This window comes from Oreochromis niloticus, linkage group LG9 (genome assembly GCF_001858045.2).
Source record: "Oreochromis niloticus isolate F11D_XX linkage group LG9, O_niloticus_UMD_NMBU, whole genome shotgun sequence".
Classification (NCBI taxonomy): Eukaryota; Metazoa; Chordata; class Actinopteri; order Cichliformes; family Cichlidae; genus Oreochromis; species Oreochromis niloticus.
The window spans coordinates 29,223,523-29,248,194 of NC_031974.2; the positions used below are offsets into that span (position 1 = coordinate 29,223,523).

At 40.4% G+C, this 24,672-nt stretch overlaps 1 protein-coding gene across 3 annotated transcripts in view; it reads right to left on the bottom strand.

Annotated features, from left to right (window-relative positions):
* The window catches only part of mpp7a (MAGUK p55 scaffold protein 7a), a 65,553-nt gene that overhangs the window by 39,954 nt on the left and 927 nt on the right, over positions 1 to 24,672 (bottom strand). The window lies entirely within an intron of this gene.

The window sequence follows — 24,672 nt, forward strand, 5'->3', positions numbered from 1 at the left end:
AAGGGTTGACTGTGCTCCACCCTCTTTTACTTTACACTACGACTCAATAGTAAACAGACAGAAAGGGTGTTAACCAGTTTGACCCCGGCACAAAAAAAAAAATCCAAGTCTTATCTTGGTGTCTTTCTCCGAAACTGGAAACCTTTATTTGACTTTGATTTTACACACAGCCTTGATTCCGTTTGGCTAAACATGCTTTTAAGTATACTATAGAGACATGTCAATCAAACTATATTTCCTTTTGTCATACACAACTGTAACTCCAAAAAGGTCCAGATAAAGTGCTTAGTAAACACAATACAGCATAGATGTCATTTCAAAACGTAATAACAACAAATAACCACTAGATGGTGCAATCAGCTCACTAAATATTTTCACTGCTCAGCCACCAGGAGCAAAAACTACTTTGGAGAATAGCTGACAGCTTACATTTACATTGTTGCTCAGTGTGTGTATTTTTGTGTGTGTGTGAGTGTCCCCATCATGACCTCAAGATGTGCCTCAGTGTGCCAGTAAATACAGGGATCAGTAATCTCATCCACTGCCTGCCAGGCAGGGCCCCATTATTCCTCCACAGAGGAGACAGTTTTGTACTTGATGCTCATTTAGTTAAGGTGGCCAACAAAGACACAAAATTATAATGTTTTTTAATAAATCAGATTACAATGGATTTGGAGAAGGAAAAAAAGGAATTAATTAAGAGTATTGTAGCGCAATAATTTTGCAAGACTTGATCAAGTTGCCAGTTGTACACATTATCTGAGCTTTTTTCATTGAACACATTTAATTCAACCCTGATCTGCCAAAGAGGCAATATAAAGAAAGCCAACTCTGAGCTTGACAAAACCAGATAAAGGGTCATTTCAAGCAGAATATTCTTTTTCAAACACAGCTTTGCAGATGCATGGCCAAAAATCCTTGATATGGCTTTTCCAGGTGCATTAATGTACCATTTGCCATTTGCCTCCAAGTACACTGAATGGGGACATCTATTACCTGCATAACCTTCTTACTAAGTTCAAACTAACAGATAATGATAATAAATGGGAGATTAATTGTCCATAATAATACAACAGGACTGCTATAATCCACAGTGTGTTTCTTTGTCCACAAACTTATCGTAGATCATCAGGGGTTGAACAACCAAACTTTTCCCACAGGTACATCTTAGGCTCCTGAAGGTTCTTATCTATATCAGATATTATTATATCATTATTTCACCTAGCACCCACTTAGCAACAAGCATAGCAACACAAAATACAAAGCAAAAGCATTGTATTTTTTTTTTCATGACATTCATCTACTTTATATCCGTATAAAATATCTGTATAAAATAATGCATTTTTAGCATATGAACTCTTTTTTATGTCATTTTGTTCTGGTTGGAATGCATTTTCATAGACATTCATTAAGGGCAGGGATTAGACAGCTGCTCCACACATCGCATATAGGATGATCTCTGTCTCATGTAGGATCAGTGGCGAGGCTTTCACACCTAAGAACAGTATAAGAATTGTCAAACACATCAAAACTGGTTTAGGAACTGATAATCAAGCTAGCATTAAGCTTCTGGAATGGCCTTTCTAAAGCCCTGACATCAAGCCTACCAAAGATTTGTGGAATGGCAGGAAGCAAACTAATTTATGTACTCTTTACCAATTTTGCTGAGAAGAGTGGTCAAATATATAGCCAGAATAATGCCAGAAGCTGGCTGATGCCCCGAAAAGCATTTGGTTAAGGCTCAACTTGCTAAGGGACATTAAATTTCTCTGCTTGGAGGCTGCTGCCCCCAACACCTGGTACCGAATACATGGTAGAAAATGGATGAATGGATACTTTTGACGATGTGATTACAGAAACCCCCCCCCCCCCAAAAAATCAAACTTGTCTGCCTAATTCTTACTTTAAAGTCATTAAAGATGTATGCTGTACCATCATTCCAACCTAGAGAAAGAACTGCCGAAAGAAATTAAAACCCCCAAATTACTATTACATATATGCCCACGATGAGTACATGTCAACTTTTGATTACAGTTCTATCTTAAAGACCTCATAGCATCAAATTATCTCAACTGAGCCCTCCCTGAACATGTTCACTTCCTGTTTAAAGTGAGTTCTTTCTCCCCCGTGTTTGCTTATAGGAGAGTGTCTGCTTGTTGGGGTTTTCTCACTAATATTGTAGGACATTTACATCACAAGCCCCTTGAGGTGGCCGTTGTTGTTAATTGATGCTGCATAAATTAAGCTTTACTGAAAAGAACTGTGTGTTACTGTGTGTTAAAGCTAATAAATATTTTAGCAGAAGAAAAAAATAATTTGTCCCATGAAACCTGAAAGATATGGTCCAAGTCTTGTGCAGTCTAATTGCAGTCTAATCAAAAAAATCTTTTTTTTTGATGACATTCACATGTTCAACATACTTTACATACTCCTAACAGAAGAAAGAGTAATTGCCGTATCATAAAGCCTATAAACAATGACTCATTAAAAATACAAATATACATTTGTTTCAAATGCTCCAGCGTACTGTCAGCTACTTGCTGGTCCTTAACACCTCCTCCTCCACCTCTTTGTTCTCCTCCTGTCACTCCCCTCTGGTTCCCATGCAGACATAGCAGATCTTTGTCTGTCTCTGACCCATTAACAAGGAGAGGAGGCCACAGCGACTATCAGTTGCCATTGACACATTCCACTTTCTCTCTCTCACACACACACACACACGCACACGCATGCACACACCTACTGTGTAAAACGTTGAACCAGTCATTAACCAATTACATTGATCCTAGACATCACATGGAGAACAAAAAGGCAAAGGATGGATAGAGCGGGAGTGGTGGTGCAGAGAAAAGAGGAGTAAAACACACTTTGCTTAATCAGATAATATCATTGATTTGAGTACTTCACTTAAGCCCCACAGGACTCAAAGTCCCTGAATGAAATTGTGTTTCTTTATAGTGAGAGAGATGCTAATGCATGACTCTTCTGCGCACACACACACACACACACACACACACACACACACACGCACACACGCACACCCCCCCATTCATTAGATGAACAAATAAAATAAACCTACAGTGAGAGGCACAGAGAGAGAACAGCAGGTAGCCATAAGCCTCTCTAATCTCTATGTCCTTCCAAATGCCAATGTTGCCGGGTAACCTACATCCTCACCAGATATTACCGGAGTTAAGTGCTCTACCTGGAGTGCACTGGTGGTGAGGAGGGGGTGAGAGAGAGAGATATACAGATAGAATAAAGAAAAGAGAGAGAACAAGAGAGTTTGACAGACAGATGGGATGAAGCCGATAAGAAAGCAGGAATGCGGCCTGCAGAAAGTTAAGTTAAAGTATGGTCTGCCTACTTTTCATGCATGTTGACACACACGCCCACCCACTGTGTGTATTTAACATATGAGTTAACAAAGCTGCAGTGGAAAGTGGAAGCGAGCCCATTAACACGTGCATAATTAATACATGTAGAAATCAAGAGGAAAGAGCAACAATGAGGAGAATATAAAAGAATATCACCTAAATAAAGGTAGATAACTAAAAAAAAGAAGTGTAGCATTTACTCATCCCAATGACACCAGCTGTATCCCACGGTCCTAGCTGCACTCTAATGGTGTTTGGCCCATTTTAGCTAAAAATAACTGTCACTGCCACTATAAATAATCCCTCGTAGTATCAACAAGCATTTGTGGTAAAATTCTAGGCACAAAGCAAGCCATGCCAAGACAACTTCAGAGCAAAGATAACTTGGGGTCGATAATATCGCTGCAGATACATTTACAGCCGTACAGGTCCATCTGTAAGGCTGCAGTAATTTGGATGGGTGTTTCATCCATTTAATAGGAATTCTGTCATAAACCAGAGGCCTGGAAAGTTTTCTTTATATGTAAGAGTTTACAGAATTGGAGAAATTTTGTCTAATGTTGTTGTCGTTAGCGACAAAAAGGTTCCTGCTTCAAACTTCCTGGTCAGTCGAGACTTTCCTGTGTGTTGTTTGTATGTCCTTGCAGGTTCCTCCTATAGTCCACACAGACATGCATTTCAAGTTAACCCTGGTGTAAAACCTGGTGTTTTTAATCATGTGACAATTTTTTTGGGGGGGGGGGGAAATCACGCTGATGATGTGGAAGTCTAAAATCTCACAAAAAACTGTATGTATCAAATATGGTGTTAAGGGGTTATATGATCTATGAACATTTTTATAGATTTTATATTTATGAGTTTGTTTTAGTAATGGTGTTTGTAGCATCTTACATATAACTGTTGTAATAATAAATTAATTAATTAATTAATTAATCAATCAAAAAAATACAGAGACATATAGATAAATAGAGATTTGACTGTTGATCCATGGCACCCAGCACTAATGTCCACATGTAAAAAATTCACTGTATTTTAAAAGCACCGAGACTCCAGCATGCAGTCTCTGTAGTTGCACCACTCAAACAAAAAACAGAAGAAATTAGTCAGAAGTCTGAAAACCTGGTAATTTTTGAGGACTTACAGCTTGACTAAAATCAAAGACATTAGTAGACAGCTGCATGGATTAAAACTGCAGCTGACGCAGGTCAGAGCTAGAGCTGGTAAGGTCATGCCACTGCAGTAACAAATATCACCACCATCGTGCTCAGGAGATGGAGAGATAAACACTTAAGTGATGGTTTGCGTGATGAGCTCAAAACTCCCACAATTCACTTAGAAAGTCATAAACCCAGAGTCCCTCTGAGCAGGTAGACATCTGCCTGCTCGTAGATTACAAAACTGCCATGTAAGTGAACGTCCGCTCTAAAAATAGGGCTTTTATTTCATTAATCCCCAGAGGTGGACTTTTTGGAAATGTTGCCTTTTAACTTGATAGTACAAAAATATCCTGAGCTTCGCAGACTCAAATGCAACTGTAACAGGATAATTTTTCATTTCGGGCTGGTTCAATAACTCCAGGTTACTGACTCTGGTGTCATTCTCTTGAAGACACAGCATTATAGCACATTCTGTCCCAATGCAAAAAGAAATTCCTTAGAATACTGTGAGCAATTCTTTTATAGCATACTGAGATGCATACGCTAAATTGACCAACAATAAAAACAACACTTAATCTCATTTTGTGATTTATCATCATAATGTTGATCACCTGCCACATGACTAAACACTACTAAAACTGTCTTTAATCTTTTTATGTTGTCACTATTTATCTACTCTGATAACAGAGCAGGATCCAAGTCCACCTCTCACAGTATAACAGGTGCTGTGAGGGTGGAGGCAAGAATAGAAGCTGGCACGCCAAGGGAATAACAACGGAAGATATATGGCCGCAGCAATCCTTGCTGCGAAACATCACTTGTAGCGACTGATAATCTGAGGGCTAAGCAGCTTATGTTGGAAAACTAACATTACTAGATGCCACCCAGCTGGTGGTGGAGCAAGAGTTGGTCAAAAACTGGACCCCAGAGTGAAAAGCACACGGCTGTGTGTCCAGAGCTCTGCTTTACTGCAAGTAAACAAAGATATTCAAGAAAAAAATAATCAAAACACATCTGAGAGGAATGTGTTGTGTAGCCATGTAACCACATCAGTGGTTTACAGTCACAAAACAAAAACTATTCACAGACTCCTTTAAACAGGAAGAAATGTGTTTTAACCACACACCAACAGCAGTTTTAACTAGAAGCTGTTATTATCTCAACTTTTCATCTATCTGGAGAGGGGGGGGGGGGGTTACCATGCCACCCACTGGAGCCACTTCCTCCAATAAGCCTCCACAGTTTGGCTATGGTCTTGCCCCCTCCGTGACACAAACACAGGTTTAAATCAGCCGGGGTGACAGTCATCCTACGTGCGTCCAACATAGTTTCTAACTGCCAAGGAAAGTCCAAACCACTGAGGAACCTCAAAGCTGCCAAATCCTCATTTCTACTCTCTCTGCGTGTCACACAGAAGCTATTCAAGGAACCAAACTAAAGGATGTCAGGTCAGCACTCCTGCCATGTGGTGGGGATTGTTTCTCAGAGCAGATAAAGATACACTGTTTGCAATAAGTTAGCTGTCCAGTGAAGGCATGAGTTGTAAAGTGAAATTTTAATCAGAAGTATTCAGAAGTAATCAAAAACTGTACAAATTTGAAACATGAGCTTCCAAAGATGTGCGACTAATGCCTCATCCATTCAGTGTTAACGGCTTCTGGGAATTCATTTGAAAAGGTAGGATGTACCTGAGCTTCCAGAAAACATTCCCAGAAAGATTTCTCAGTCTTAATAACAGCTTTGATGATGTTTACAACTCAAATGTGAGATTAGGAATACTCCGGTAGAGGCGCGGGAGATTTAGCAGGCCGTTTGCAACTGTTTATTTAAATGTTTCAACAACAGCTATGTTAACTCACTCACCATGTGAGCACGTCTGTTTCTATGGTTTTGTAATGGGTTCTTTTTGTTAAGGCACTTTCTGCCATGCTCCACTTTAGAAGACAGAAGCTTACATCCAACATGACAATTTATATCAATCAGTATTTCAATCATACATGTTTCCTTTTGAGATCCACACTCCACCTACAGTAACAGTAGGCATCAGCACTTATGACCTAAATGCATATTTAACTTGTTTCTGTGTTCTGCTGGTGCAGACTTAACATTATGAGTTCACTAGAGTTTAGTGCCCTGTAAACATAAAAATGTATTCAAATATCTGGTTCCTGGCTACAGGGAAATAATAACTTCTTTTTTAAAATACCACTGGAATTTGCAAAGAGACAAATAAAACCAGCTTTGACTAAAACCCAGAGTGCTTCTTTGCGCAAACGGGGGTTAAAAAGTCAGAAAACACACCAAACTCTTCTCCATCACCATGAGGAACAGGAGGCAGTTTCCTCCACCTCTGCCTCCTGTTAGTCATTTGTCCACTCACCCCCTCTGTGATCCCTTTCAGAGTAATGAAGCAAGGCCTCCAGATGACCCAGACCTAACACTGAAAATGAAGCAGCAGAGACCTACACTAAGTTCAGTAATAAATAGGAGGCTGTACAGAGTTCTTCACAGCAAACACAAACACATGGCAGATACTTTCCCATCTTAAAAGACGAAAGGTGGAAAAACCTGACTTTTCTTTCAAGATAAAAGCTGGCAGGAATTCAGCTTTCATATTTAGCTTTCACATATTATACAAAAACTATAAAATTGTTCTTGGTTAACCACAGAGTATATTTCCTTAAAAGTCCTGTGATACATATAGTTATGTAAAAACCTAGCACAGAAAGTATTTGATAAACCAGCAACATTTAATATGGAGACTGTAGGCAATGAAGCATGACTTTGTCAGCTAAGCTCTGCTACATGTTTCATTGCCTCATCAGGTGAAACTCTACACTGTTCCCACATTGAACAATGAAACATGAGAACGTCTGTCAAGCGCGCGTGTGTGCATGTGTGTCTGACAACATCATTATCAATTCATCGTGACAATGGATGTTGAGAGACACGCTGGGAAAACTAGCCTGCTGAGAGAACCGGATCATCACCAATAAGACAGGAAAGGATTTAGATGTGCGGGCTGTACACAGAATCCCTTTCCTCTCACGTTCATAATTTACCACAAGCCCAGTGCATAAACACACAATCTTTATAACGAACTGTCCCACGGTTAGGACACATCCTACATCTGGTAGATGAAGGCTCTTGAACTTTCATGATACAAGAATAAATCAATTCACAATAATGCTAATTGTGTTTATACAAAGCATTGGTCCCAAACCGTAATTCCCACTGTGAGGAAGAGACTGAGAATCGTTCCATAATGTTTGAGGTTGTCCAGCCTCAACTTGTAAATTTAGTAAACTTACTGAATTGGTATTAATGTGAGAGTCACAGGCTACTGAATACGCTGTTATTTATAGTGTCCCCTTTTCTCCTCTGTTATTCTTTGTGCTCCTTTTTTACTGCACATGCACACGTTGTGTGTGGAGCAGAGTTGACAAGAGGCAGACGAAGTGAAATACTATTAATGGAGTTGGCGACAACACGCAAGTGCAGTAAAAGCTTCCAAACAAGCGTTACAATGAGCATACTGAGAGTGAAAGTGAGTGAATGCAGGAGGGAGAGAGAATGAGAAACATGGTCTCCATCTGAGCTATTTGGTTGTATCAACACAGTTTATGCTAAAATTAAAGATTACTGCAAACAGACAAATAAAAGCTGTTGGTGTAGCTGGAATTAAATACCCCCATGCTGCTGTCACCTTGCTACATTAGCTCTCTTGCTAGCAGCCCATGTGCTGCTGCTGATGTGTCTCATGTGACAAGACTTAACAGTGACATCTGAGGCAATTTTTCATCTCAGAATCAAATCAATATCCAATCCAGTTATCAGATCACTTTCACCTATCGACTTTTTGGTCAGTATCTTCTCCCCCTTAATGGGCAGACAAATCTCAACGAAACTTTGCACGAACATTGTCACACATACAGCGATTAGTAACGTTTACATCAATTGTGCTAATATTATATAAATATTGTTAATATTATCTAAAAATAGCAAGCTGTTCCACCCTTTTCTGTGTTAAACACTTCAGGCTTTGAATATGCACGATAAACTGTCATATTTCAATATGTAGCTTCCAAACGTGGACATCCAGCTACAGTTCATTTTAAGAAGATTAAAATGATTTAATATGCTGAAAATCCTAGCTTTTTATGCCTGCTTACTGTCCCAATCAAAAGTTTAAGATCAATTAAAAAAATGGTAGACAGTAGATCCTCTACATGCGGCTGTCTTCACCACTTGGAGAAATGTTCCCACTCACCTCATGGAAATGCCGCAATGAATTTTTGAAGTGATCAACAATAACGGTGGAGCTACTCATTACTGAGTTCATGTTTGGAACTTTGATTTTTGTTTTGGGGGATTTACAGGTTTTTTGGTTGGTTTTTTTTAGGTGTGGTCCTAAACTTTTGATCAGCTGTAAAACAGCCTGTTCCAGCTTAAGCGTTGTTTTCAATTAATTGGATGCTCAAAAAATGTTTTGTCTCACTCTCATTTCTTCATGTTGCATGTTGAAGCTCTACCTGGAACCTTGCTAAGATCCAACCATGCAAAATATGATTTTCTTTGCCATTTTTCAAGTGGTTTTGAACTTTTGATTGGGACTGTAATTCATTTAGATTAAATGGAGACTGTGACGGATGTCGTTAACCTGGAGACAACATAGCCCACAATTTCAGTCCAATAAGATTTTATTTAGTTGTCCCTAAACGGTGAATACAGAGCATAACCAAAAAACATGACATGTTGTACACAGCAGTAACCCTGTTGAGGTTGACTCTGCTTTATTTCATACCAGATGGACAAAGTCTGATCGAGCAGATGGACAAAGGTGGTGAGATGGTGTGCGGGAAGCTTTGGTGGCAGAAAATACTGTATTAAACCAAAGCTGCTCCTCTGGGGGCAGCAAAACAACTGTCAGCCAGGCTGCCACGATCAGGGTAGTACCACCAGGGCAACAAGCAACTCGCTCTTAGTATAACATGGAAAATGAAAATGCACTGTAGACAGACAACGCAAAAACAAAATCAAAAACAAACAAACAAAAAAAACTCACCTAAAATGCTACTGTGTGTGCCACCACGTGAGTCCAATCCTTCCAGCAGGTCACGTTTTCAAAATGATATCATCACCAATACATCAGACATGAGCAGATGGCACAGATCTATAGAATCAATTGTGCTGTGTCATAAAATATCCACGGGCAGAAGCTTAACCTTGGAGACTGCAAATGCAGCTTTTTCCACTGCAGGGCGGCGTCTCACACAGACACTGGCTGTGAGAATGAGAGTATCACCATAGCCATCCCCTGGCAGAGTGACAGCAGCCATAATGGAGTGTCAGCAATCAGCACCTTCCAAATTACCAACACACACAGGTCAACCTGCGGTTTAATACAGCATGTGTGCATGGGGGTGAGTGCATGGGGGCGCCAAGGCTTACTGTCTCACTAAATCTTCTTTGCTCTGATGTCTCAGGCTGATAGAGACCATCACAGATTTTGGCTGTAATAGTTGGGAGTTTCCTACAGATTTACATTTTGCTTAGCTGGCGACAGCATTACTTTAGAGCAGATGAAGCAGTACCATCCTGAAGCGACCAGCTTTGGTCCATGAAAGTGGTGTTCAGGTACTTCTTACAATGGAACAAGATGTTTTTTGCAGATGAATGATACTGAGTGCAGACAGAATAACGACATGGCCTGAAAGCCGGTTTCTAGTCATAAAACGAGACTAACTGCAAAAATAAAAGTCTCCAAGAATGTATCATTGCATATGGCAATGGTCCTCCAGATGGATTAAAAAAAAAAAAAAAAAAAAAAAATGTAGTAACATGATTTGTCACTTTACTTGGGCAGGCCCATCAAAGTTAAGTCAATGTGTGGGAAAACACTGGTTTTGTAAATTAATTGACAATTCATATATAAGGTGATGTGAGATATAAATGTAATAATTACAACAATGTAGATCAGGGGTCTCAAACTTGCGACCCAGGGGTCACTTGCAGCCCATGTCATCCCTGCTTGTGGCCCGTATATTCACGTGAATGCAGTTTGGCCCTTGAAGTTACTTTTTTTGTTAGGGAGGATTTGTTTGTTGTTGATTGCAATGCTAAAATAAGTTCTTTAAAAAGCAAAAAATGATTTAATATGAAGGCAATATGAGCAGGAAGCACAAACATGTTGAGGGATTGGCTGTGTTAGTTCAGTGAGAGAGTTATTTGTAAAAAAACAAAAAAAACCCCAACAATTTTCACTAGCAGTCATAAAACTAACGTGTACACTTACATCTGCATTTTTATTTTGTCAAATATGAACAAAATGATAGCAGAACTGCTGCCATGTGTCTGGCCAGAAAGAGAGGACCAATTTATTTATTTGGTAGTTCAACGAAAGGCTTCAGTTAGTTAAGAGTGAGAAGAAAAAAAAAAAAAAAATTGCGTTCATGTAGGCAGTTTTGTCTGGTTATACAATATTTGAAATTTTTATAAAACAAACAAAACACTACATTTTGGAAGCGTTTTCTTGTTTGTTTGTTTATAATACTTGAAGACTAAAGTGGCCCTCCAATGAGATGAAAGTGCCAGCAGTGGCCCACGGCTCATTTAGGTTTGAGACCCCTGATGTAGAAAAGTGATTTCCAGGTAATCTCCATCCAGTTAAAGCAATGCAGTAACTCCTTGTTCATTTGGAACTTCAGAGCAGGACTGGTGGTTAAAACAATAATGGTAATGACTTTGTATGTATGTATGTGTGTATGTGTGTATGTGTGTATGTGTGTGTGTGTGGCGGGGGATCTTAACAACTATTTGGCTCTACAAAACATTTGATTCATTAGACTCAAGATCAGACATGATGTATCAGTTGATGTTGAATCAATTCACACATGTGCTTGTGCAGGTTTAGCAGAAACATTTTTTTTTTTTTTTTTTGAAATAGTAACATGCTTTAGGCAATGGCCGAACAATGCCAAATTAAACACATTTTTAGAAACCATGACCTCTAATTTTGGTATCACCTCAGATTGCCGAGAGCTTTTAATCTGCGGGACGGAAACCAGAGACCGCCGTGTATTTCAACATAAGCCTCTGTTTACAATGAATGTCTTGCTGCTGGTACTTCAGAACTGAATGAGAACAAAACCAAAACCGGGCGAGTTCTTACACGCAATTAGGAGCTAGACTCAAAGTCACTGTTGGGATTAAGGAGATAGACAAACAGGGGTATTCACATAGAATTTAGCTTCTGGTGCTGGGAAAGTGAGAGAATTCACCTGAGGCAGTGAACAGGGGAAACAGACCGGTGCAGCAGTGCAGCAGCTGAAGTCAGGGTGGTGGGTCAGAAGGCCTCCTGCACTAATTAACACATTCCTCGACATTCATGTTATGCAGTACGGGAAAATATTAGACTGATAAATGAAAAACAGCAGTGTTTATGACCTCTATTTTTCCTGGCAACGCAACAGATTTTGCCTTTGGTTACTGCAAATGAAAGAGGTGGTATAAGCAGGGAGAACAATGCCTCAATTGATTATCAGAGTGGTGCCCCAACTCTAAACATGACTCACCTCATTTAAAACCACAAGTCTTTCAGAGACCAAACTAACATCATGTTCGGGGGACTTTGACTCTCTCACTGATGTGCTTGAACTAAAGATTCAGACCATATATTCAGTGTTCCTGTGAGAATTAATCGGAAATAATCAGCTGCAGCTTCCTTCAGTGTCCTGTCACTGAGCCGTCTGAGCTGAGAGACAATAATGATCCCTTTTGCCTACGACAGCCGTTCTAAGTGGCTAAGCAGCACCTGTCAGCACCCTGCTAATCAGGTACACAGAGAATCCAACACACATATCTCCATTAATTTCTCCCAACCCTTTTCATCCCACTCTCTGAAGTGCTCTCATCCCCACACTCCTCCACATTCCACACACACAATGACGTACAGCCGGCACTTCCTCCTCCACTCTAGCAAAATGGGATCAGTTTCCATCGCAGCCTGGCTCCCATCGTCCTGTTGCTTTGTTACTGAAATCGGAGCTGTGTGGATACAGGTTACTAAGTCTACAATTATAAAAGAAAAAGGTTTCTCAAGGATTCAAAAAAAGCTTTACAAAAGGTTTCTACATGCTGTAAGCATGTTTTACTGTGAACTCAGAGAGGATTGTGTGATTAGGTGTAGGTCCTTTCTACCTTTCAGATTAAGTTACAAGGTTAGAGGGTTAAATTGAACTGAACGTGTAAACACTTATCCTGCCTGCTGAAGGGAATTCAACCTGTCTTGGCCTTAGTAATTAAACATGGTCTCTGTTCTAATCCTTAGTTTATCTTCCTTTGCGTTAATTCTTAGTTCTTGTCCTGCTTAGTTTTATGAGTGTTTTCTCAATAAGAAGGAAAACTGTCATTTGGTTACATCATTGGCCCCTCTCTATTCCCCTTCTTTGTTCCTTTCCTGTCCTCGTTATTGTCTTGATTGAGTTCACTTGTGTCTGATTGTCCCTTTAACTGTTATATGTAATAAGCCGTTTTTCCCCTCAGTCTTTGTCAGTTCAATAGACCTCATTCACTAATGTGTGCATAGAAATGTTGTTATTGGCAAAAAAAATAAGTGCATAAGCAAACTTACTGTCAGATTCATGAAATGCGCTCACTGGCCGATTTTGTGCCTGCCAATAATGGATATATTAGTGAATCAGCATAATTCTAAACCAACAGGATAGGGCAATCAGCATATTTTCACGTCTCCATTTCACTGTATGAGCAAACATATTTACCTCAAGGTGAAGGAAAGAAAGTGGCAGTGATGTTGTAAGAGAGAAGCCTGTTAAGGCAAGACAGCAGGAGAAAGACCAACTGAAGAAATTTAGACAATAGTGTCCTAGGAGGAAGCCACAAAAGGAACAGCTTTCCAAAGCTTCCAAATAAAAAGCAAAGCTCGGGCTCAGAGTCTGAGGAGGACAAGAAGGTCCAAGGTGGACAAGGGGGATCTGATCTGTCAACCAAATAAGAGAAAGTTACTAAAAAACATCCATATTCTGGGATATTCTGGACATCTGTGATAGTAGGTGAGGACAATAAACAAGGTTGGAAGTCAGTTTTAATGAAAGATAAGATTCTTGTTGCACATGGTCTGAGGCAGTTTTAAATCAGTTTGTAGAATATGAACAAATTAAGGTGTGAAAATAACGATGAATCGTAGATTAAACTCAGATTTGTGCATATCGACTGTGAATGAGACCCACTGTGTTTTATAGAATTCCTGCTGTTGCTTCCTAATTAGATTCCTAATGTCTGATGTTTATAGTTTTAGGCCTGTGATTGTTTGGTCAAAGTATAACATTTCCTGTTGACCACCCAACTGCCAGTTTATTTTGTATCTGCATATTAGTTCTTTCTATGAACTTCATCAGAGATGTCTGATAGGTACCAGTGGTTATTCTGTTCAAAAATGCAACTAAAATTGTGTTGAGCTGTGCTGGTGTATCACTGCTTTTTCTCATTCGACACACAAACCTTGTATTAGTGAAACCACATTTTGGGCTTTACTGGGAAACAAGTCATGCACAAATAAGAAGGAAAACTACCCAGTTCATGAACTCTGAGAATGCTAAACAAACAAATAAAACCACTTTCCAACTAAAGTTGGTATCAGCTGGCACACACCAAAGAGAGAAACCAACCTTGAAACTTTACTTTGGATCCAACATATTCAAACCATCTAACCACATATTTCTCCAAGTGCAAATGGGAGTTGCTATCACTGCAAACCTCTGACACATGTTGAATGTTTCTAGATAAAGATTTTTCTTGGAAATAACCTCATCCTTTGGCTGAAAAAGTCCAGATAATGGAATAGTGGAGGAGTACCTGGCCGTTATCTTTACTATAAATGCAAAGCTGAGAGAAGTTGCCTGGGTGGTGAACATGGCAGACCTCGTTGTATCTAGCTGAAACTTTTGTTTTAAAAATGAAAACCTAAAAAACCATTGACAGTCTCAGCGAGGCAGTGGACTGCTGAGTGCCACCAGTGATGATCCCTAATTCTATGGATGCTGGCCAGGCTAGATGTTCTAATACCTCGTTACACAACGAGCCATTGACTTCACCCATTCACACTCCCGTCTGTTCAAATCACATAGATGGACTAAAGCATTTTCTAAGCCTTATTAGGCTTCCCCAGCTTTAAAAGAACTGTTAGGGATGAAAGAGGATGTGTGTGAATCAATGGTGAAAGTCAAAAGCTTAATGATGTGGCAAAGGGCCTGCTTGGTGTCTGCACCCGGAATTTCCCACGTTTTATTGTGCAGAACAAGAGTGCACTACACAGAGTACACACTGCTGTCACAGATGTTATTGACAAGAAAAGAGCACACTGATGAGTGACCTTTAACACGCAAGCAAATTTACCAAAGTGTGCACAATACACTTGGTGATGCATACACACAGTTACTCACAAGCACTTTCACAGTTGCTTAGACACTCCTTAGTGTTTACTGATGTTGCTCTGCAGTCTAAATACCAGCAGCTCTGTTGAAGCTTTGAAAACTCAGCCCTATCTAAGGTCTGGGAAAATGTAAAAAGCACAGTTTTCTAACTAAGATTCTGATTAGATATAGAACTTTGGAGTGTCATGTATCATGCGAAGATACATGGAATAATGAGTTACAGGCAGCTGTAGTCATTGGCTGTGTACTAGGCCCCATCTACACTAACTGGAGTCACTGAACTGCTTTTCAACACTGTGTTTAATGTTAGTGCCTAATGACATTTTATTAGTGTAATAATTTGATAAATAGTATGACTTGCAGTGATGTTGTTACTAATGAATGATTATGTTACTTAGTCCTAATTAGCACCAATAGATGTCCTAATGTTTGTTTTAGTACACTTTATTGATGATAACTTCTACCATCTGGTGCAAATATGGTAAGATCTGGTTCCAAAAAACCAGCAGCAAAAATGCCAAGCTGCTGTGAGTCTCGAAACCAGGAGGTGATGTCACAGTAGTTCCTGTCATTTTTTATATCGACTCTATGGTCTACACACCTCTCCTCTATCAGTAGCTACTGTTTTCTGTTCCCTTAATACAGTTTTCAATCCAGCACCATTAGGAACTTGAATGAACTTTTCCAGTTAAGGAAATAAAGAAAGGAAATAAACAAAAGTGGTGTAAGTAACAACATACCTGAAATATCACAGGTCATAGCATTTTTTCACACTGCAGTTTGGTTTGTTGAAGTAGAAGCATAGTCAGCTGGATGTGGTTACAACGTTCACACATTTGAGTGCTGTTAGCGTTAGAACCCAGCCGTCACTGAAACCACTGAAAGTGTAGTCAAAACCAGTAAAACTAAAACAATCCTTTCCAGCATCTGTCTCACAGGTTTCTCATTTGATGGGGTTTCTACTGAAATACATTAAAGGTACTAATGAAGGAGGACACATGTTTAGGTTGTTGTTGTGAAAAGATTTCTTTAATACTTAAAATCTTATTGATATCCATCTTAACTGATACCAGTGCCATTACTGATTTTGCCTATAGGTCAGAGAAAGGGACGTAAATTGGATTCAACAAAATACGCTTAAAATGAACAGAGCGGGATCTCATCTGTTTAACTAATCAGATAAAGACTATTTTTGTCAGTTTTTCACAATTTCAGAGACAAAGTTTTAGGTGATTTGTATCTCAGTTTAAAAAAAGCCAACTTTCATCTGTTTAAACATTTTGGAAGCTTAACTTGTACAAAGTTCCCTTCTCTGCCAGCATCTGGAGGTCATCAAGAGAAAGGAAGGACGAACTTTTGCATTCTTGATCAAATACTAACTCTATAATCCAGTCTGTTCATAGAGATCAAGTTACAGCTTCATATTTATTTGTCAACACCCCAAAAAAATTGCATCACTAAATTAATTGGGACGACAGATTAATAAGTGACCAAAACATCTCCAGTAAATTCTTTTATTCTCCTTTAACAGTTACTTCACATAAACCTAACTGAGAACTAAAGCAGCTCTTCTTATATGCATATCATAGTCTTGTCTTGTTAACTGCTTCTGAGAATCTTGGGTTGAGGTGTATTGTTGGTAAATGTATCCCTGGCAGATTTCCTTATTATGTTTTGGAGATTTAACTTCACTGTCCTCCTGTATTAAAAAAGAATGAAAGAAAAAACCAAGCTGTTCTACAGTGGCTCACTGGCACACAATACTCCTCTGTTCACTGGATGCCAAATGGTCCAGTCATCACCCTTCATGCCACACCAACCCCTCTTTCGCTGTCTCTCAGGATTTTTCTCTGTCTTTCCCTGTGACAGAAGCTGCTGCTGATGGTCAGTCAGATTAGCTGAAGAGGCAACTCGAAAACAGACAAATAAAGAGCTGCTTTGTGTCTGTCTGGTGCCAATGACCCCGGAAATAAGAGAGGAAACTGAGTGGGCAGAGAAAGAGCCATTATAATGACCAACTGTTAAAGGTTGGGTTTGCAGGGAAAACTGGCAGTACCTGGGTCAGTACGATGTCCAATCATATACCTTTATTTTAATGTGCATCTCATGTTGTTGCAGAGGTTCTCAAATGATGGATCAAGGCACACTGGCGCACCATGCTGTTAGTCCAGCCACTTTGCATTAGTCATACATTACTACAATAAAAAAACTGTCCAGATAGTAATAAACACAAATGTAACTTCACTTTTAAAATGATTACTGTGTTTGCATTTATTTCCCAGAAGAGGAAAGTTGTATTTCTTAAAAATGTTTTCTAAAAAGCCTCTGACACAGGACACTAAACTCCATTAGGCAGTCACTGGGTGGTTGGAAATATTAAAGACTGTAATTAATAAGAAAATATGCGAGGGTGGAATTTTAGCTGACTGCTAGCATGAAAAAACCCCTTCAAAACTGAGGCAAACTTTTCTGTATGCATTCAGATAGAAAACTTGGCTAATACTAACATGGAATAAATGCCAAGCATCCCTCCTTAAAGAAACCTGGCCTACTTCAAAAGAGCATGCAATCTGTAATCCGTTTGGGAGGTCACAAATCTATTCACTACCCATGGGTCTACCTTAACACCACTGTGCTGCTATACAAGTACTTCTGAATAGAAAGCTGAAATACAGAAACAAGTTAAGGAGAGCTCAAGTGATGTAGTATAATATCAATCAAAACTCTTTGAACAAGTTGCATTATCATAAAGCAACCATGTGACCCAAACCCTATCCCCACGCTGCACATCTATTCAAACTCTATTCAAATCTAAATAGACTAACAGCTGCATTATGGTGCCGCCAGAGAGAGTCAACTGCCCCAACACACGGTGCTCCATGAACACCACACGCCTGCTGTTATCAACTGACAATCCAAAGCAAACTATAAATATCATACTTTGATTTCACTAGAGCAAAAAAAAGAAAAGAAAATACAGTCAAAGGTTACTCAGCAATTAGTGGTGAGCTAAGTTAGCGGTGCTTTGATATGAGGGTTCTGTGTCACAGGCGGCAGGGAGTGCTTACAGCTGTTTACATTTTAGGATGGTTCCCAAAAACCCCCCCAAAAAACCAACCTCATTTCAGCTGGTAGAAATGTTAGGCTGAGGCAGTCATTCCTGCTGGTTTGAATCATGTATGCAATGTGAAGGCAGTTTAGGTTCAATGTGGCAAAATTTGTTTAGATAACAGCAGCATGAAACAACAATGTATTAGTATTGGAAAACAAAGGGACATTTGACAAACGGACATGGGTGAAATTTACCAAACAACACTGCAGAAAACAACAGAAGCATACAATGTCACAAGAAACACGTTGTACATGCAGGAAGCTACAGTTCATATCAACCCAGAACAGTCATTAAAACACTGTAGCAGTCACAGCTGTAGTCACAAAACTCAGTGCTAAATAATTTAGTTGGACATTTCCGTAGCGTTTTTTTTCCAAGTCCTACTGTGGTGCGTATAACATGTAGGTTTTCCTATTGACTATTTGCTTGTGTAATCCTTATATTGAGAAAGAATTAGGGTTATTTTCTCTCCAGGTCTCACCAAACCTTCTCTCATAAAAAAAAGACTAACAGAGCTCAGAGTGTAGCACACTGCCCTGCTGGTTTAAATAGTTTATAATCCAATCCCTTTGTCTGCCATTATTTAGACTGAATAGCCTTTATCATGTGGGTCATCAAAGAGTAAAGATTGCATAATTAATAGTCCTATTAGACTCTTGTGAAGGGTTTATTCACAGTCAAATTGCCCTAATTGTGTTCAATGAGCAACAAGGGAGTAGACACACACAGAGTGGGGCTAGTGGGCTAAAGATGAATGAATGAATGCCTGTCTGACACAGGCAGACACAAACACACACACAGAAGCCTGAGAACATGCTTTCCAGCTCAGAGACAAAAACATGCATTCACACACACACACACACACACACACACACACACACACACACACACCTCCAAAGATTTACATGTAGTGGCGTGTAGTTGAGATTGCTACCCCTGCAGCCAGAAGTAGGTGGCAGGAGACAACAGCAACAAGTGTTGAGAACTACAGCTCACACTACTTGAGACACCCCACACACAAAAGAGGGGGGATTTACCCATGAAAACCAGCATTGCTTTCTGGAAAGGGTCCCTGCCAACTGACAGAAAACAGGCAACAGGAGAAAAAGAAGAGAAAAAACCTCTTAGCCTAATCAGCACCATTCTGGAGGTCTGTGCAAGATGCCACCCACAGTCACAGAGAGCACACCCAAGTACTAAGTCCCCTGCCACTCATCACATCAATGATTACAATGCAGCAAGGTCAAGAAGGTGAAGACATCTTGAGTGACATCAAAAAATGAAACATGCTTTACTTAAATGCAGCGATCCACTACAGAATGAATAGCTTTAGTTCTAGCAGGCCAATAGCAGCCCACATCAAGGGATACCCTAACTCATTCCCTTCTTCAAGTCAATTGGTGAAGCACATACAGGTCACATGATTTAAACTGTTATTTTAGCCTTTCCACAACTGCTGCAAGTCTGCAAACTTCTTTGCAACCTATCTCACCTCATGCTGTTTAATATAAATGATCGGCAGCTAAGAAAACAAGAGCAGTTGTAGGGGAACTCAGATTCCTTGCCAGAAAGCCCAAGGTAGCAGAAAAAAGGAAATACATTAACATTAAGTTCACTTAATCTCTTTAAAAGTGACCTTGCTCTACAGGACCCTTCACCATGTAAAAAAAAAAAAGAAAAAAAAAAAGAAGGCGATGTTTTAGGAAAAGAAGTCATGTTCACTTGTGTTATCTGTGTTATCTGATGCTCTCACAGCAGCAAGCAAGGAAGATTGTGCTGACATCAGTGTGTTATGGCGTGTTGCATCATAAATGGTGTTACATTACCCTTACATTAATTAAATCAAATGCTCAAGTTACCGTCAAGTTGCCATTGCTGTTAGAGGTAAAGGCAAGCAAGGAAATCATGGGTCACAGGACAAATGTTTGGTAACTAAGGGCTCCAAACACTCTAAATATCATGGCCATTAATACAGCAGTGGATACTCATCACTGACAGTTGACGAAGATCCTGTCATGCTGATGGTGTAAACTTGAAGCCTTCAGGTCAAATAGCAAAAACAAAAGTCTTCCTATTCAGATCCACAAAAGTCATTAAGTTCACATTTAAAGAGAGTTACATAAACTGCATTTGCTGTGATTTATTTAACTAAACCACCAACAAGCGCACAGTTTAGGCTGTTTTAGTTCTATTTGCCCCGAGCGCACTGAATAATTCATGGCGCTGCCATAAGCGGAACAGGCGTAGTAACATTAAGCAGGGGCCACGCATGGAAAACGCTCATCAATAAAACATTGTTTGACAAATAAGCCTGACATCACTTAAGGGTACCCTCTTCTGCGTCTAGCCTTCACTGACTGCACACAAGTTTACAGACATGCATCATGTCTTTACATGACTGTGCGACATTGTCTTTGAACTAATTATAAAAGAAAACCATGTATGTAGAATTTACCGTACATATTCCTGTTAGCGCAAAGGCTTTAAATGCAAATCAAATTAGGTAAGAGATGTAGCTGAACAGGAATGCAACTAAGCACGTGCATGTCTTAATTGCGTAAGCCCTAAATGAGAAGAAAACAGCATCCCACAACAAGATATCACTTTCCTACTAATCATGTTTAGACCTTTACACAGTAGCACATGGCTTGACATTCTCCCTTAGGAGAATTATTTTCTCCACTTATTTTCACTAAGTGCTGTCATTCATTCAGTCTCTGTTTTCTCCATCAAAAAAATGGGCCACAGTGAGTAAGGAGGGCTGCATGCCTGCACAGTGAGCGCAGCGTTTCATGTACACAGGCTGGAATGTGATGCAGTTGACCATCGGTGTCTGATAGCTGGCATCTGCTAGGTGGGCTCATTCCACCGCAGCACAGCAGAGGCTTAGGTGGTACTGAGAGAAACTCTACACCTCTGCAAGGCAGGGAGGGGCATGAGAACACAGCATCACTAATGCTCATCAACCATGACCCCTGCAAGGGACCCCGACGAGCACATCAGTTTAATGTATCCATCTGGGATTGGCAGAGCGGCAGAAGGCTCACAAGTCCACTGCAAACTCACAGATTACAGAAAGGTTGTCACTATAGACAGACCATGGATGAATGGTGTAATGAAAGAATGACTGGGGTGGGTGGGTGGATGGATGGATGGATGGATGGATCGATGGAGAGATTGGTGCATCATTGGATAACCTGTTCTCAGTATACATGCTGCTTGGATCATTACAACAACAGCAGTGATGTAGTAAGAACAGACTGAGTCAGAGAGGATCACTTCCACTGATGTCAGAATCGTTGATCTAGTTCCTGGAAGCTCGCTTTAACAATCTCATCACTTCTCAGCTGTCAATTTCACAACATGGGTTGCAACATGTGTGATCAAAATGTGCTTTATAAGACCCTTGACAAATCTACATGTGAGGTGTAAAAATATTTTGATCAGTCTGGCTTCAGACTGTATAAATGGATTAAGCTAGTGAAACAACATACTTGTATTCATATTTCATATGATTCCAAGTTTAGCAAATGGCTGGCTGTAAAGTAGGTTTGCCACGAGGCAGTGCTTGAAGACCTGAGCGAAGAGAACGCAGCGCTTGATGAAGAACAGTACTGCTGAAACACAATGACTTTTAAAAGAATCTACAATAACACCATGTCTTTCTTATGATTCTGTGGATTTTTTAGTCTTGTGCTTCACTTCAGTGCCAGAGGAGCTGCACACTGTACTCCAAAGATTCACAATTAGCGGACACCTGCCTACTGCTTGAATTAGACTTCATTTATTAGCTTTCATATTAAATATAAGCAATTCTTGGAGGTGTTTAAGAAGAAAACATTTGTGAAACACTAATAAACTTATTTTCCCAGCGTTTCTCTTCCAAGTCAAATGCTTACAGCTGTGCTTAGACTGGTGTATGAGCACAGCTGCTCAGACTTCCTTCTCCCATGACACCAGGCTTCTGCTCGGGGGATGCTGAGATGTTTCCAAGCCAGCTGAGAGACACAGTATATCCTGACTCTGCCCAAGGGTCTGTTTCCTCTTTGGCCATGTCTGAAACACCTCACACGCTGACCTTGTGATTCTATCTCAGATGGGAAACTTGTCAGCCTTGCCTTCGCAAATGGCGCCGTACGACAAGGGTGATGCAACATCCGCTGCTGCGAGCTAGATTTTGGTGTCATTTTAGCCTGTCGTGCACCTCTCAGTTTTTTGTAAGCACATGTAGGTTCTGCGGCTGCTTTTACTAACATTTTATTGCTCCACAAGTACAGAAGCTTGTGGATTCACAGATTATACAGAGGACAATATTGCAACAGTTTGAAAAAAATGAGACTTTGCTTCAAGTTTTAACTTATTCTCATTGTACAGCAGCGCTGACATGAAGGTTTTGTCTGAGTAGTGACACCTAGTGTTCAGGAAAATACTGCAGAAAGTAACCACGCCCTCAGTGCTGGTAGAACTGCTACAGAAATGTGGCGACATGTGTGTTGCAACACAGCCTAACAACAGGTATAACGGGTCCATAAGTGTGAGTCCAGGCAGGCATAAGTGTCTTTCAGTTGCTAACATTAGCTCATGGGCAGAGATAAAGCTCAGATTTTAAACTGACCAATCAAATTGACAGCTTTGCTTCAAGGCTCAGCTCTCTCCTCATAAAATCTGAATAGAATATGCAGATGCTGCACCAATCCATCTGTCCACTCTTTCCCCCACTTGTGAACAAGATTCCAGGATACTTAAAAACCTGCAGCATTAACAACAGGCCCAGGACCCCATTCTCCTGAAGCATCTCCCACAGGACACCCAAGAGAGTCACAGATACATGAGAGATATAGAGTGGTCAGGCAAACTCCAATGAACTGTCTTCACACAAGGCAATTTCCCATGACTCTGAGAGATGATAGTAATCCAAACTAATACTTGGATTAAGAGTCTTAAACCACTGTATCCCACCCACCCTTAAGCTCCAAGAAAATAGCCTCCCTGCTGACAAGGAGTTCCGAACCAAATCTCAGCTTTGTCTCCGGCCGTGGGCACCGCACTGAGCTGCTGATAGGTTTCTCATCAACATAGACCAGGCTGCTGTAGGGACAGGAAGCGTTTGTCTCTGTCAGCAGGTTGCCACGGTGAATTCTGGGAGTTAAGCCTTGTACGCATAGCATTCTTAGTTCCCACATCTCCCTCCCCCAGCTCAGTGACCATCCACGCCAGGAACAAAACCCTGGGAATGCGAGCTATGCGGAGCTGCAGCTCGGAGACACCTGTTCAGGCAACCAACACGGGTCAAACTCTCCTACACGGAGCCTCGTCTGAGTCACAGCATTTGACTCCACCCTAACCTCCGCTGCTCCCATATACACACTCCAGAGAACTATGTGCACAAAAAACAAAAGAAAATCATCTGGCAGCAGGCATTTGTACAGTCAATTTCCAGGATGCAAACATTTGTACCTTGACCCCTTCAATCATCACCTGAACCCACTAACCATGACAAACCTGATTTAATGAAACCCTCTGTCATGATGCCCGACTGCTGACCTCAAAAACAAGCTGGAGTAATGAACTTGACTAAAATACTTACAAAGTCTCCTGAGAGACTTTTCCTGCCCATTTGGAATGCAGACTAAAGGCCTCCTACCTTTTTCTAGACCAGATTTTTAAAAAAAACACAATAACAAAAAAACTGGGTTATTCCCAGTGAGAGCACAATAGGTGGCCAAAAAAAACTGTAGATTAAACCACACAGAGGAATGTCAGCTCTTCAGAAAGTCCCCTCAGTGGCAGTGAACCATGAGAAAAAGAAGGTCATCCTCTTACCATCTTTTTTTCCTTTTCACTCTCAGCCAAAGCACCACAATGTGGTAAAAGGATACGAACAAAATCACTACTGAGTGATGGGACACAGTTCAGGCACTTTACCTGCCAGCAAGCAGTGAGAGGTTTATTTGGAATAAGGCCACCTAGACATTGATTTAAATTTGGAAAATCCTTGAATTCAATGGGATGTTTGCCAGTGAAGTCCAGCTTTCTTTTTAATGAACTGTTTCCTCCAAACATCACTGCACTTCCTCTTTTACATGACAGCCACATCTGCAGTCAGTGGTTATGAATTTAACTTTCAAGGGAATGAGTGACTCAGAGGAATGAGAGGAATTGAAAACAACAGCTTAATTCAGCAAATTATACTGGTGTCTTGGGTCCCTTTGACTTTTGGCCACTTCAAGAAACCCATTATAGGAAGATACTTTCACTTCTGGACTATCAGGCACTCTTAAGTAAAGATGCACAAAGGGTGTGAGCTATAATTATATGAAGGCAGAGCAATAAGGATTATGAAGGAATTGTGTGAGACAAAACACACACACACACCTGCCTGATCATGATTATGCACATTCAAAATATGCAAAACCAGTGGCGGAGCTGGGAGGCGGTGGCAGCTGGCCAAGTGCTGAGTCTCCCGGTGTGGCAGCCCAGTCAGAGGCTTGGCGATGTCAGCCAGTGTCAAGCTCCGTGTCACCATACTTGACTTCGCAGGGCATAAGGGCTCTGTATTCCCTCTGTCCACACTA